Source organism: Musca autumnalis, unplaced genomic scaffold (genome assembly GCF_047663935.1).
Source record: "Musca autumnalis isolate F117 unplaced genomic scaffold, ASM4766393v1 scaffold_5, whole genome shotgun sequence".
In the NCBI taxonomy this organism is placed as follows: Eukaryota; Metazoa; Arthropoda; class Insecta; order Diptera; family Muscidae; genus Musca; species Musca autumnalis.
This window is the reverse complement of record NW_027412088.1, coordinates 79,651,135-79,668,036: the sequence shown is the minus strand read 5'-3', so window position 1 is coordinate 79,668,036 and position 16,902 is coordinate 79,651,135.

The window sequence follows — 16,902 nt, the reverse complement described above, 5'->3', positions numbered from 1 at the left end:
ATCTTTCACCACTTCAATTTCACTCATGAAAATTCGATGAAAAAGATCGGATCATTCACGACTTCAATTGCACTCATGAAAATTCGATGAAAAAGATCGGACCATTCACGACTTCAATTGCACTCATGAAAATTCGATGAAAAAGATCGGATCTTTCACGACTGCTTTCGCACTCATTCAAAAGAACCAGTGAAATCATGATTTCACATGGAATCACTTCCATTTAATTTTGCTGGGATGTTGCTGCATGTTGCGTGAACACAGCCCCCAGTGAGTCGTCGTCAGATATCGTGACTCCCCAGCGACAGCCACAGACGCAGCATTTAACACCAGCCGTTGTTGTTCCAATCCCTTATAATGCATCCTTTTTACAATGGGCTCCGAGGTAAGATCGGCACTTCATGTGCCGGAAGAATATCATGGACGCGGCGGTATAGGAAACCATGCTTAACAACAGCAGATTACAGCGTTGTGATGGTTACAACGCACTGAGCAAGGATCGAACTAGAAGTGGAGGTGGGGGACTACCTTTCCTTTTGCACCAGTCTCTTCAATACAGACTTATCTCGCTTGAGCCTGACTCTAATGACTCGTACATGGAATGTCAGTCAGGTGTGGATATGCCGAGATAAGCTGCTGAACGTATACATTCCACTGATAAATATCTGTACTCCAGAGTATAGACCTAACATTAAGTTGCTTTTTGAGGATCATAACCGTCTGCTCTTGGGGGATTTTAGTGCTCATCGTCAGTTGTGGCATTCGATCCTGGGAAACGACCAGAGGGGTATAGTGCTGCCGATTGCTGAGCAGATTGATAGCTTTACGTTTTACACGGTCCATGAGGACCCCCTACCAGATTTAGCGGAGAGTGTCACAACTCCCCGGACGTAACCATCGTGTCACCTCACAAATGACAACACCTGGGAACTCGTCGTTTTTCTTGAGTGAGGCCATCTTCACATACTTGTCTCCATTCGCATATCGCCCGATTTCTTCACATCTGAACGCTGTACATTCGTCAATCACGGGAAAGCTAAATGGTTTAGATTCAGAGATTCATGAAATTATGCGTTCTTACTCTAAAGCCACACGCTGAAACTTTCATACGAAACTTTCCCATTATTTTGGCGTTCTTAGGTCGAGTTCCCCAATACAGTATTTTCATAAAATTGCTTTAGTATGGAACTCGATCTATGAACGCCAAAATTAAGGGAAAGTTTCAGCGTGTGGCTTTAGAGTTAGATCGAGTTCGCCACTACAACAATTTCATAAAATTTCTTTAGTATGTCCTTGCTCTAAAGCCACACGCTGAAACTTTCATACGAAACTTTCCCATAATTTTGGCGTCCATAGATCGAGTTTCATACTAAAGTAATTTTATGAAATAACTGTATTGGGAAACTCGACATAAAAACGCCAAAATAATGGGAAAGTTTGGTATGAAAGTTTCGGCGTGTGGCTTTAGAGCAAACCCGTTCGTAGGTATTGATATGGTTACGAAGTTTTTCGGCAAATCACACACACGCGACCCGAACGCAAAGTAAGAGAGCAAATGTGTTGATTTTTTTACTTAAGTCTTGTACTGAATGTCATGCAAGCAGCCCAGCAAAATTAAATGGAAGTGATTCCATGTGAAATCATGATTTCACTGGTTCTTTTGAATGAGTGCGAAAGCAGTCGTGAAAGATCCGATCTTTTTCATCGAATTTTCATGAGTGCAATTGAAGTCGTGAAAGGTCCGATCTTTTTCATCGAATTTTCATGAGTGCAATTGAAGTCGTGAATGATCCGATCTTTTTCATCGAATTTTCATGAGTGAAATTGAAGTGGTGAAAGATCCGATCTTTGTCATAATATTGTCATGAGTTCAAATAAATTGATAAGTAACCGCACAATAAATAATCAAATACTCATATACTCGAATAATTGTGTACTTGCAAAAGTAATTGTTAAAATGAAAATAAAAGTCAGATGAAAGTGGTCGATAGTGGCAAAATTTATATATTTTAATTAAAAATACAATGTAAATTGATATAAAACAAAGGAAAAATATATTTTGTGTTTGGAAACCTGTTTCGTTTTGTGGATATTAAAAAGAAGTATGAAAAAGACCCGGTCTATAAACCACGAGTTTCCCCAGCCGACCAACACCGATATAGTAAAACATATCGAGCTGCAATTATTGGGTTGGTTGGGCCATGTTAACAGGATGGATAAAGATGCCACCGGCATATGAATACGAGCCATTTGACGTTATGCGACCCGAGGGAACAAAACTCCAATGGAAAGATCACGATATCACAAAACATGGCATGCAAAGTTAGAGAAGCAAAGTAGAAGATCGGTAAAATAAGTATAAAAGAGACCATAACATGGTAACTATTACAGGATAAGCTTTTTCTTTTGAAATAAAATAACAAAATTCAAATTTATACTAGATTTCCCAAACGATGAGCTTGGTTCAGAGATTGACACATAATTTCTCGAATATTGGAAAAACGGAACCTCCCAAGTTGAAAGAATTATCTTGCAGCCATCGGAAGAGATAAATATGATATTGCAGATTAATATAATATATAATTTTGAAAATTACATACAAAATAAAGAAAAATAACATCTGGCGATACAAATCATCTGCGCATTGTATTCTTATTAATTCAACAAATTACATAATTGTATTGCGAATTTTATTTCTGATTGGCGAAAATCCGGATCCAAAGCATTGGTGCAAGAAGCCATGACAATGAACTGGTGCAAGAAGCCAAAACAATGAACTGGTGCAAGATGCTATGACAATTAACTGGTGCAAGATGCTATGACAATGAACTGGTGCAAGATGTTATGACAATGAACTGGTGCAAGATTCTATGACGATGAACTGGTGCAAGATGCTATGACAATGAACTGGTGCAAAATGCTATGACAATGAATTCGTGAAATCATGTGTCACTCCCTTGTAAATTTCATAGGTGATTCACCTAAATTTTCACCTATGACATGTCACTTGCACCTATGATTCAACTCATGATTTGTCATCGAACATTTTCCTGGGAGGTTGATGCCGCTTTATTTGTTTTTTTTTTTTTGGGTACACTGAAAAGATTTTGCAGTTGTACAGCAAATATGTGGAGGGAAGAATTTGAAAATGATTTTTTGTTTTGTATTAATATTTTTAATGACGCAGAATGCCTCGTCTGCAATGCAACAATAAAAAATGTATATAAACAAAGGAGAGGATTCGAAATGCGGTATATGTATCTGTTTGCTTTGATGAAAGCACTGATATAAGGGACACAAGTCAAATGCTAATTTATATTAGAACCGTAGACAATTTGTTCAATGCATTTCAAGAAATTTTAAAGTTGAAATCGTTATCAAAGTAGCAATCGCAGTTTTAATAAAAGAAACTGAAGTGGATACTTTTGACTGTGATTCACTGTATATTATTTTTAATTTTAGTCATACAAAGCGAAGAAGAGAAGTCTCCCTTGTCCCTTCTGGGATGTTTGTGGAACAATTATTATATACAAAGCGAACGCGCCAACAATATATTTTTTCTATTTGAAAATTTTGCCTTTTTAGGCGAAGATCATTTTTAGTATTTGTTTTTTTTTTAATTTATTAATAGAGCGTTTTTATGATCTATAATGCAAATGAAAAAGGAAAGCCGACGATTCGAACCCACACACCCACCACTATGTTTGGCTCTGAACGCTAACACGCCGTGACAACTTTTTTCCTGCGTTTTTCATACTCAATATGAAAATCATCACCCTGTTCTGTTCTGTCAGTGTAATTTTACCCACACATAAACAATTTAAGCGCTCGCTCTTCTTGGTCGGCTATGCTTTAGAGTTAGGTTAGGTTTATGTTTGGTTTACATTCGGCGTCTTTTCGTGATTTCGAAGGCGTTTCGTGATTTCGCGCGGAATCAAGCAAAATTTATCATGATTTCGCATACAAAAATGAAATCATCTCATTTCGTGATTTCAGCGAAATCAACATCGAAATCACAGTACACATGATATACAACCCTGCTTTTGCCTGAAAAAGTACCAAAAGTTGCAACACTTTTCACGTATCACAATAAACAAGGTAGATGGTCAGTTGCTGCAACAAAAAATTTTATTATCAAAATTTGTAAGCAATGTGAAAAAATATGAAATTACTTTGTTAAAATGCTGTTTTTCATTGTGTTCACGTACTTTTTAGTGGTTATGTTAGAAAAAAGAGCGAATTTTCATAAATTGCTTCCTCATACAAATTTCTTAAAAAAGACGGGAACGGAAAAATGACGGAAATTGCAAAAACTCCAGCAGAAATGTCAAAATCAACGTATCACCTATCGTAGTTAGATGCCAACGAACATGCTGCTAGTTTCTAATAGGCCAAAATTGTATGGCAGAAAATAGGAGAAGAGAGAGTTATTCGGCGCTGTTATTGTTTAAAGAGAAGTGCAAGTCTTGCTAGATTTCGGAGTACGGGAAATCATTTTTAGCACTGAACGGGCAAACTACTTCAAGTAATAATATTTTGCAGGTTCTGAGCACAAATTTTATCTATCAAAATTTATTATTATGATGTCTCAACGATAAAATAATTTTTTATTTTTTTATTTGTTAGTACTATACACAATTAATACGATATATAGATAATTTTACGGTAATTTTCGAAATAAAGTTGTAAAGTTCTATATTGTCGTATATTTTTGATGACTAATTAAATATACAACAACTTGTTTTGAAAATTCATGTTCGATCAGCTGCGCATATGCATCTACCTTGATAATTGTGATATGTTTGAAATCAACAAAAAAATAAGTATAAACACCGGGGTGTATTTCAGGATTTCGTAAAATCCAGTGGATTTTGGAGCGCAAGTGTAAACTTGGCATTAGGATGCGTGACTGCCATGCCGGCAGCCACTCCACTCGGAGACCTTGAGGTCCATTGTGATCATCCAGACTATTGTTGTTGTTGGTGATTGATGGTGCGGTTGTTGGTGATTGATGGTATGGTTGTTGTGATGTAATTTAGTTTCTGTGTTGTGATGATTAGATTTTATCCGGTTATTGTGTTTGAATATATGGTGATTGTGTGCATGATGATGATGATGTTTATTGATGGTTGTTGGTGATTGATGGTATGGTTGTTGTGATGTAGTAAGTTTCTGTGTTGTGATGATTAGATGCATCCGGTTATTGTTTTTGAATATATGGTGATTGTGTGCATGATGATGTTTATTGATGGTAGGTAGATTAATTTGGTTTGCCAAGAGCAGTGTTGGTGATGTGGGGGTTTCAATGCTATGTGTTGGGAGATGGTTGGTTAGGTAGGAGGTTTGGATAGGAAGGAGGAATGGAAATGTACAGAATAGATGAGAGGAGGAGGAAGAAAATAAAGTAATTAGTAATAGTCAAAAGGAGGGTGAAGAGTAAATCAAAGTAAAGGAAAATATAGATATAGATATATGTATATACATGTAAATATAGATATACTACATACGGATGCAAATTAAGTCTGCACTGACCTGCCCCAGAGCCACTTAAGGCTCTTGCAGAAAGCTACCAGAATTTTTGGGTTGACAGAAGAGAAGTAGGAAAGAGATTCAATCACATGTACACCAAAAAATAAATGCCTTTTGAGAGTTAGTCTAGGACATTTACATAGAAGGTGCTCAATTGTCTCCGTTTCCTCCTCATCCTCACATAGCCTACAGTACTCAATGCTGTTGCCATCCCACTTGCATGTCATAGATCTAATGCCACAGTGGCCAGTTATGACTCCTGTGGCGGTCCTGATCTCCGACTTGCAAAGTGAGAGAAGGGACGCAGTTCTACGCCTCGAGATTGCCGGCCAGATTGACTTTGATACCTTACAGCCAGGTACGTCCTGCCATATCCTTTCGGTTTTCTCTGCGTAGAACTGGCTAAGCTTGCCGAGGAAGTAACAAAGCGGTGGTTTAACGTAGTCCTCCACCACGAGGTTAGAGGACTGGGAGCCACGTCTTGCTAGTTCGTCAACAATCTCGTTTCCCTCAACATTACAGTGCCCTGGTACCCAGCATAGCCTAACGCGTAAATTACATGTTTTTAATAAGGACCTACAGTTTTGAACAATCCTAGATTTAATAGTGTACGACCTTAGCGCCTTAAGGGCGGCCTGACTATCTACGTAGATCGTAACTGCCCTACCTGTTTCGTCCGTCAGTCCTACTATTAATTCTAAGGCCTTCAATACTGCAAAGACCTCCGCTTGAAAAACACTGCAATTCGTATTAAGCTTATAAGAGCGTGTAACGTTCAGCTCCTCGCAGTACACCCCCGCACCAGTACCTTCGACCATCTTAGAGCCATCAGTAAAGATGGAGAGGCTATCGGATAGTGGCCTGCCATGCTCCCATTCACTTCTGTCAGGGATATAGACCTCCGCTGCGTCAAAGTCCAGCGAAGGCGAGATGTAGTCTGTTACAGACCCCCCGTCACGTAATGCGATCTGACTGCTAAGATGTAAAATGCTAGCATGTCCAGACCCTGAAGAACGCCATAGATTAAGCTCCTTGAGCCTCAAGGCACTACGGAATGCTAGATACTGAACAGAAACATCCAGAGGCTGGATGTTCAGTATTGCACTCAGTGCTGCTTGAGGGGTGCTCTTCATTGCCCCCGTAATAAGTACTGAAGCAGATCTTTGCACACTAGCTAATCTAGATAGATTTGACTTACTATTCAGGGCCTGCCACCAAACAAGACACCCATAGGTCAAAATGGGGCATACCACTGTCGAGAACAACCAATGTACGACATTTGGTCTCAGACCCCAACTCTTACCTATTGAGTTCTTGCAAGAATAGAGTGCAATTAGACCCCTTTTAGCGCGCTCCTCTGTGTTCCTTTTCCATCTAAGCTGATGGTCAAGAATAACACCCAGGTATTTCGCCTCTGTAGAGAGAGTCAACTGCACTCCATCCAGTGCTGGTGGTACGAACTCGCTGATCTTCCTTTTCCTAGTAAAGAGCACCAGCTCTGTCTTAGCCGGATTCACACCCAGTCCATTGTTGTGAGCCCAGCGTGAGAGTTTAGCAAGTGCCCTTTGCATTAAATCAGATAATGTGGTTAAGAATTTCCCTCTAATCAGGATTACCACATCATCCGCATAGGCAACTACCTTTGTTCCTAGATTTTCGAATTCCATTAGTATCCCATTTATCTCCAGTAGCCAGAGCAAGGGGGATAAGACTCCCCCTTGAGGTGTGCCCCTGGTGACAGATCTCCTAATAGAGCTCTCCCCAATATTAGAATTGATAAGTCTGCTTCTAAGCATGCTATCAATCCATTCTATCAAGATAGAGGGGACACCCAGAGATTCTAGAGCGAGATGAATGGATTCGAGCTTCACGTTGTTAAAAGCAGCCTCTATGTCCAGAAAGGCAGCCAGGGTGAAGTTCGAATCCCCCATATTCTTCTCTATATAACCTACGACACAATGTAGCGCTGTTTCTGTTGATTTTCCTTTAATATAAGCATGTTGCGAATTGCTTATAAGGTCACTGCTGAAGAAAGTTCTAATTTCTAAGTCTAACAACCTTTCCAAAGTCTTTAAGAGAAAGGAGGAAAGACTAATCGGCCTATAGTCTTTAGGCAGCGAGTGACTTGGTTTCCCAGCTTTGGGAATATAGGTCACTGTCACCTCTTTCCATAGTGCCGGAATGTGCGATAGTAGTAAACATGCCTTAAAAATCTTCTGAAGGATGGTTATCAGCGCAGCCGGTGCATTCTGAAGCATCGCTGGAATGACACCATCAGGTCCAGGCGACTTATATGGCTGAAAAGTACTTATCGCCCATGAGTTTTTGGGATAGCTTATTAATCTGTTGACAAGAGCCACCTCCTCGGGCGTGCGGTTCCTGCTTTCATACACACCCGGTGCACTCGAGCTGGCATCCTCACTCCCAGGGAAGTGTGTTCCTGTCAGCAGATCTAAAGTCTCCAGAGCGGAGTTAGTCCAGGTACCGTCATCCCGTTTGATGCTCCCGAAGGGTTTTGGGTCCTTCGAGATCACCTTACGGAATCTTGCCGCTGCATTAACCCCTTCTATCGACTCACTGAAGCTTTTCCACGAGTCCCTTTTAGCTTTCCTGATTTCACTCTTATACCGATTGAAACTCTCTTTATAGAGGTTCCAGTCGGTATCAGACTTTGTTCTGTTAGCTTTATTATATGCTTTCCTACAACTTTTCCTAAGCTTAGCCAGCTCCTTATTCCACCAAACTGGTTGTGTTCTCCTACCAGGATAAGTTAATGGGCAGGACTTCTCATAGCAACACAGGAGGACACGCGTGAGATCTTCAACTTGGCCATCTATTTCCTCCGTTGTACGTGGTTCGGGGAACTCGCACAACCTCGGGGAAACAAGGGAGTTGTAGATTTCCCAGCTTGTTCTCCTTGGATTCCTATGAGGTGGTTGCCTTTTACCTCCATAATGCACTCGAAAGTGTATCGCCCTGTGATCTGAAAAAGAACACTCATTCGATACTCTCCAGTCCATTATGGAAGTATCTTCCATATTTGTAAGAGTGATGTCTAAGACCTCCCCCCTTACCCTATTATGAAAGGTGGCAGTGTCACCCCTGTTGCATACTCTCAGATTATTAACTAAAATAAAATCGAATATGGACTCACCCCTCGTATTGGTATCTCTGCTTCCCCAGTGAAAGTGGTGAGCATTTGCATCACAGCCCATCACCAATCTGCAACTGCCCGCCGTCTCCTCCACAAGTTTGCGCACCAATTCGCTAGGTGGGTCGGGTGCCTCATAAGGCATATAGACTGAGGCCATGACTAAAGCCCTACCGGTAACCTCGTCAAGTCTCACCACAGTCGTATCACCATCACTGTAATTGTAGAGTTGAATAAGATTTAAACTTTTTCTAGCTACAATACAAGTTCTTACTTTATCTCCATTATTCGCGTGGAATAGTGAAAAGAGCTTATTGTTTAGCCCAGAAACCCTATTTTTATATAAATAGGGTTCCTGGACCAAAGCAATATCCACAGCAGAGTCTGTGAGGGAGAGAAGGAGTTCAGCAGCTGCGGCCTTACAGTGGTGCAGATTAATCTGCAACACCTTGAGACCATGCTGCTGAACAACCTTACTGTGACCCCGAGAACCGGAACCGAAGTACAGCACTCCCCCACAGTCTCTGATGTACTCAGCACTCTCACTATCTATGGCGAAACGCATCACCATGCCGTCTCTCTCCCTGAAGCGCTTCAAAAGCCTCCAGCCGTCTACCGAAAGACCTCTGTTTTGCTTCCGCAGCATCTTAACCACTCCCTCTGCTTCAGAGTCAGGAGGCGGCACCCACGTAGTGGCAACGATCCTCCTGGGAATCTCCTCAACAGGGACAGCAGCTAGCTTACAGCCTTCCCAGAGGTTACCAGAATCCCCTATTAGTTGGACGAGGAAGTCTCTTGACTCCTCATCCTGACAATAGAGAATTCTGATTCCCCTTTGGATGACTGCTCTGCCGAAGCCGGTCTTACTGGCGTCAACCTCATCAGAGGTGATAGCCTCTCTCAACAGGCGTTCCACTGCAATCCAGTGCGAATCGCTGATCCTCCCATCCAGATCAGCCTTGTCAATTATCGCCACCCGGAGATTCTCCGGGGCGATCACGCCTTCCCGGTTGACTGACATCGGGGCCTTGTCCTTGGAAGACCGTGGGTATGACTTACCTGGGTTGGCTTTACTAGCCTTCCCAGGTTGAGCCCCCTCAGACCTCCCCTGACCGGTCGTCCCCTGTGAGAGAGTTCCCATGCGGTTGCTCGGACGACGATCCACCACCCTCTTAGCAACAGGATGCGGATCCTCAGAAGATCGGACCCTCTTGACGCATTCCTGCGCAGATGTCTTCGAGTATCTGCTCTGTTTTGAGGTCGATGGTCCGTCATCCGCTACAACCCCATGGCCACTCCCACTGCCAGCACCTCTCTTTACATCAGAAGAATGAGGTCCAGTAGGTGTCGACGACCTTACAGTTGTCTGTTGTCCAGTCAACTGTAAGTTCGTCTGCTTTAGAGTTGGTGCTGTTTTACATTTAAACGATTTGTCTTACGATTGTTTGTCTTCTCTTTGCTCATCTTCGTAAATTTCACACACAGGGTTGCTTTTTTTTGTAACATTGTACCAAGTGTACATTTTGTTAAAAGTTCTTTCTGTCAAAAGAAGGTATTTTAAAAAAATATTTCATAAAAATGTTAAAAAACTCATAAAAAATAATCATTTTATGCGTTAAATAATTTTTTATGCACAAATTCATTGCAAAACTTAAATTCTGTTTCAATTTCTCTTACTATGTTCTGCAACTCTGCTTAACAAGAATAACCACCACAAAGAGGAGACAAAAAATCGTAAGAGAAATCGTTTAAATGTAAAACAGCACTTGGTCACACTAGCGAGTTTCTTGAAACGAATAATAGGAAGAGGCAACATCGCAAATACAGAAAACCATGTACAGCGGTTTCACTACCTCATACCCCTCGCCTAGAGCTGGCAAACCATCGATATTCCCAACATTAGATATTTTCGATATAATCAGCCCTATTCTGAACGCATGGGAGTTGGGAATTTTTTCCCATTCCCACATTTTCGTATTCTGAACAAAATTTTGTGGGAGTTTTTTCCCATTTCCCATCTCCCCTCATTCTGAATGAAGTTCGAATTGGGAATTTGTTCCCATGGGAAAAAAGTATACATTCTCTATCTTGAATTGTGGGAGAATTTTGTGTCTTTTTGTGGGAAAAATCTCCCAAGCAAACAGTGTGGGAGTTTGAAAAAAAATTTCAAGAAATTTTTTATATTTTTATGAAATTTCATATTTTAAGACATCTACACGACAAAATTATTGCAAATATTTATTTCGCCATGTGTTTGCTTAATAAAAGCATACAAAATGTACTGTAAAATATGTCATTAGTAGACTTCGGATTTTGCATATTCTTATATGATACAAAAACCTGCAAGAATCTAATATGTTTTACACCGATAAAAAAATTTCCTTTATGTTATCGAACAAAACAAAAAATTAGTAGATTTTTGCAGTTCTGGAAGAGACCATATGTATTGAAATACTAGAAAGAGTCATGGTTGATTCTGTTAACGCAGCACACCAAGTAAAAACAAATCAATTTCAAAAGAATTGTTGGCAATAATTATTAAAATATATTGGAAAATTACCATAATATATACAATCTTTACAACTTTTATTCATTTTCGTAATATAACCTTCGGGTTTTTTAAATCAGACGACTAACGTTCTATTGAAAACGTGTTAGTCTTCTCAACGACACGACAACGATCACACAAACGTACATACATATATGCCAAATTATTGCAATGCTATTCCATTTTCCGAAATGCCTTTTCTTGAATAGGATCGTTATTTTTTAACGTAGAAGCTTGAAATGTTTCAAGGGCACGTGTTTTAGTTTTAGATTCAATCAAAAACGTATTTTATTTATTTATTTATTTTTTTTTTTTGAGATACGTCTTCGGAAATTTATGGTGACGATATGTAATAACACCCAAAAATATGTAATAATTGAGAAAAATATCCGAATTTATCTTTTTGAATTGTTTTTTTTTTTTAAATATGCAAAATACGAGTTCTAGCGATCATTAGGAATAAGTAAAACTAGCGATATACTCGTTAAACCCCTAACTAAAATTACTCCGTATCAACATACAATTTTTAAATTCGTTACAAACTTAAAAAGTTCCGATTACTTTATACACAAAAATTATTTTTGCCTACTAATTAAAAAAATGATTACACCAATTCGCACATTCTAAAGAAAATGTGCTTATTAGAACCACATCACACATCGCCGACTCCATTCACTTAAAAATCCATAAATCAATGCACGGTTGTTGAATTAAGTGAGTTGTGCTTTTGCTAATCTAATTCAAAAACCGCGAATTCAATGCAAATAGGCATTTTGTATTACAAAACAAAATTACAGCTCCCAAAAGTATGCTATAATAATTTGGTGTAACTAATTTCGAATTTCGAAATTTCAGCTCCCATGGTTTGCAGTTCCCACGTCGTTTAGAATATGGAAAACGTGGGAATGGGAAATTTCGCTCCCATGGGAATGTTCAGAATAGGGCTGAATGTTTTAAAATATCGATTGCTATCGATATTATCGTTAAGTTGTCATCGCCATTAATTTGGAGATGAAAATGGCGGAAATGTCAATGTTTTTCTTGACATTTTGCACAAGTAGTTCACAGAAATGTAAAGGAGAATAAGGTTAGGTTAGGTTAGGTTTGGGGATGTGTAGTCAATATATATGTATATTGACTACGCCACTCGGAGACCTTTCGGTCCATTGTGATCATCCATAAAGAAAAAGGAGGTTCAGAATTACCTGAAAAGAGAAGAGAAAAGAGAGAAGAATAAAGAAAAAAGGGGGGTGTGGTTTGGAGAATAATAATAAAAGAATTAATTATAAGAAATAATGAAGATGTAATAAAGACAGAGAGGGTGGTTTTGGCGATGGTGGAAAAAACTGTCAGAGAAGTAGTTACGCTTATGGGTCGCGCCGTCCCAGCCACATCAGATTTTTAATGATGTTGTTTATGATTGTTGGTTCCATGTTTGAGTAGAAGGTTAAGCTTGGAGGAAAGCGTACTCCTGTTAGTCTATACCGCTTTTGAGTTAACATCGGGCAACGACATAGAATATGCTCGATCGTCTCCGTTTCCTCCTCATCTTCACAGAGCCTGCAATAGTCCACTCCATCATCCTGCCATTTGCCGATAAAAGCTCGGATGTAGCAATGGCCGGTAATGACTCCCGTCAATACCCTGATTTCTGATTTACTCAGACTTAAAAGCGAAGTTGTTCTCTTTGTTGAAAGATTCGGCCAAATGGCCCTTGACACGTTGCACCTTGGTTCATTATGCCATAGTTCCTTGGCATGTTCTTCAAAGAACGTCTCCACCTTCCGAAAAACGTGACATATGGGTGGTTTAATAGAAACAGTGATAGCTTGACTTGTTGATTGAGATCCGTGTCTTGCCAATTCATCTGCCTTCTCGTTTCCCACAATGTCACAGTGACCCGGTACCCAGCAGAGTCGGACAGCGTTAGTTAGGTTCGCCAAAGCAGTTCTACACTCAAGAACGGCCTCAGACTTGATATTGGGGGATTTGATGGCTTTAAGAGCCGGCTGACTATCAACGAAGATAGTCACCGGTTCAAAGATTTCAGCATCCAGACTTTTTATCAACTCTGCGGCCATTTTGATCGCGAAGATTTCTGCTTGGAAAACGCTACAGTCGCTGTTCAACCTATAGGAGTACTCGAGGCAAAGCTTTTCGCAGTAGACGCCAGCTCCGGTACCTTCTTCCATCTTGGAACCGTCTGTATAGAAAGCCAGACCGTCCAGAGGAGGGTTACCACAGGTCCAGTCATCTCTACTAGGGATAACGACCTCAAAATCATCAAATCTATGGATTGGTGATAAGTAGTCGCTGAACTTCCCCTGCTGATTTAAGCCAAGGTTTGGCCCTAGCCCTCGAAGAATGCATGCATGACCATAGGTGCTGTCACGCCAACGATTCAATTCATGTAGCCTTAGAGCACTACGTGCTGCTTGACCTTTGATGCTAATTCTCGTGGGCAAGAGGTTTAGCATCGCGTTCAGAGCTGCTTGTGGTGTACTTCTAAAAGCTCCAGTTATCAGGATCGAGGCTGCCCTTTGCACCTTGTCTATGCTGCCCGAGTTCGACTTGTGTCGAAGCGCATGCCACCAGACAAGACATCCGTAGGATAGGATGGGTCTCACCACAGTATTATACAACCAGTGTATAATAGCTGGATTTAGACCCCAACTTTTCCCAATCGAATTCTTACATGAATAGAGTGCGATCATACCTCTCTTCGTCCGTTCCTCGACGTTCCTTTTCCATCTCAGTTGAGAATCCAGGATTGTACCTAGGTATTTGGCCTCGGGAGATAGATGCAACTGCACTCCATCCAATGTTGGTGGTATGAAGTCGCCAAGCTTACGCTTTCTGGTGAACAATACCAGTTCTGTTTTCGTTGGATTTACACCAAGGCCATTTGTGGTGGCCCAACGAGACAGCTTTGATAAGGCTCCTTGCATAAGCTCCGAAATAGTGGACAAGAATTTGCCAGTTATTAGTAAAACTACATCATCCGCGTATGCGACAACCTTGATGCCCTGATTGTCGAATTCCGCCAAAATATTGTTTATCACAAGTAGCCACAGCAGCGGTGAGAGTACACCTCCCTGGGGAGTACCTCGTGTTACTGTCTTCCTTGTTGTCAACTCCCCGATACTGGAATTTATGATCCTGCTCTCCAGCATTCTCTTTATCCAGCAGATCAGGGTTTCCGGGGTGTTGACCGATCTAAGCGAGAGATGAATGGATTCAAGTTTTACGTTGTTAAAGGCTCCTTCTATATCCAGGAAAGCCGCCAAGGTAAAGTTTGAGTTCTCCATATTTCTCTCAATGAAACCCACGACCTCATGAAGAGCAGTTTCGACAGATTTACCTTTCATGTAGGCATGCTGCGAGTCGCTCAGCGAGGCAGTGTCTACAAAGCTCCTAATCTCCAGATCGATCAGTCGTTCGAGTGTCTTGAGGAGAAAGGAGGATAGACTAATAGGTCTGTAGTCTTTCGGTGCAGAGTGACTGACTTTCCCCGCTTTGGGGATGTAAGTTACCTTTACCTCTTTCCACAGATCTGGTACGCAGGAAAGAAACAAACAGGCCCTAAAGATCTCCTCCAGAATTTGGTATATCTGCGGTGCAGCAAATTGAAGCATCGCAGGAATTACTCCATCTGGACCAGGTGACTTATAGGGTTTGAATGTACTTACTGCCCACTTTATTTTGTTTCTGCTTACAACCTTATCGATGAGGCTCTCGTCCACTGACTCTTGGACTTGGAAGTTGTCACATTCAATGTGAAGGTTACTGGCATCCGTGCAGTCAGGGAAGTGGGTCTCAGCTAGAAGGTTTAGAGTCTCAAGACCTGAGTCTGTCCACGTGCCGTCCGGTTTTTTGACACTACCGATGGATTTGGGGTCCTTCGAGAGTATCTTACGGAATCTGGCAGCGTCGTTTACCCCTTCTACAGACTCACAGAAACAAACCCATGACTTCTTTTTGGCGCGCTTGATTTCACTCTTGTATTTGGTGAAACTCGCTTTATACGATTCCCAGTCACTGTCAAGTTTCGTCGAGTGCGCCTTGTTGTACAACTTTTTGGTGTTTTTCCGTAGTTCGCTAAGATCCTTGTTCCACCACACCGGTTGGGATTTCTTCCCAGGATAAGTTAATGGACAGGCATCCTTATGGCAGCGAAGAAGGATTTCTGTTAGGTTGGACACCTTACTGTTAAGCTCAGCAACTGTTTCTATCCTTCCGGGAAGTGTCAGTTGATGGTTCGTCAGATCAGTGAACCTTCCCCAGTCCGTCCTTCTCGGGTTCCTATAAGGATTTTGGCGGACTCCGTCGAAAGAGATTTGAAAGTATATCCTCATATGATCCGAAAAGGAGCATTTGTTGGATACCCTCCAGTTCCTGACGACAGAATCATCTAAATTAGACAGGGTTAGATCAATGACCTCCTCCCTGCCTCTAATTTTAAAGGTGGGATCGTTTCCTATATTACATATTCTTAGATTGTAAGATAATATAAAATTGAAAATCGACTCACCTCTAGTGTTTGTGTCTTTGCTGCCCCAGTGAAAAATGGTGGGCGTTGGCGTCACATCCAAGGATAACGTTACAAACGCCCAGGTTCTCCTTCAGCAGCCTGTGTACCCCCTGATTTGGTGGATCAGGGTCCTCATACGGCATGTAGATTGAGGACAGGAGAGTGGCCTTCTCCCTGCCGTTCTCCAGTCGCACCGTGCACATGTCTCCATTACTGTAATTAGATAGAAAGATTAGATTGAGGTTCTTCCTACCTACCACACAGGTCCTCACCTTGTCCCCTTCGGACGATGCAAAGACCTCGAAGTTGGCATTGTTCAGTCCAGAGACCTTATTTTTATATATATAAGGTTCCTGGACTAGAACAATGTCTACCTCTGAGTTCGTGAGGGACAGGAGTAGTTCGGCGGCAGCTGCTTTACAATGATGCAGATTAATCTGCAAAATGCGTAGCACCTGCCGCCTGCCTACTCCTACTGACTTCCGCGAGGTGGACTCAGTCGGAACCGAACCCATCCTGAACCGAAGTTCAGTTTTCCCTCACGAATCTTAAGGTACTCCTCTCCTGAGGAGTCTACCGCCATCTTGATGTCCATCCCTCCATTCTCCTTACAAGGGGTGAGACTCATTACAGTCCAGTCCTTAGTAAGGAGACCGGGGTTCTGGAGCTCCAGCATCCTCAGCAGAAGTTCCTTATCCACGGTAGGTGGGGGAACCCATGCTGGGAATACCTTCCTGGACGGAATCTCCGTTATAGACACCGCAGCAATTTTTGCCCCCTCCCAAAGTTCATCAAAGCCATTAACTGTCTTCTTAAGGTACTCTTGCGAGCTCCTGTTGAGACATTTAATGACTTTAACTCCCTTGTGAAGGAAGGCGCCACCAAACTGACGGTCACCCTGGTTCGCCTCAGTGGACACAATGGCTAAACGAAGCCGAGTCTCGAAGAGCAACCAGTGACTTTCGCTGATTTCCCCGAAGGGGTCAGCTCGGTCGATGATTGCTACTAGGAGCTCGTCATCGTTTGCCACAGTGGCCGTTTTGGCGTAGGGTTTCCTACGTCCTCGCTCACGTGCCTTGGTAACAGCTTTTCCTGAGGAGGTGGACGCCTTCTCAGTACTGGTGCTGCTTCCCTTGGCTTTGT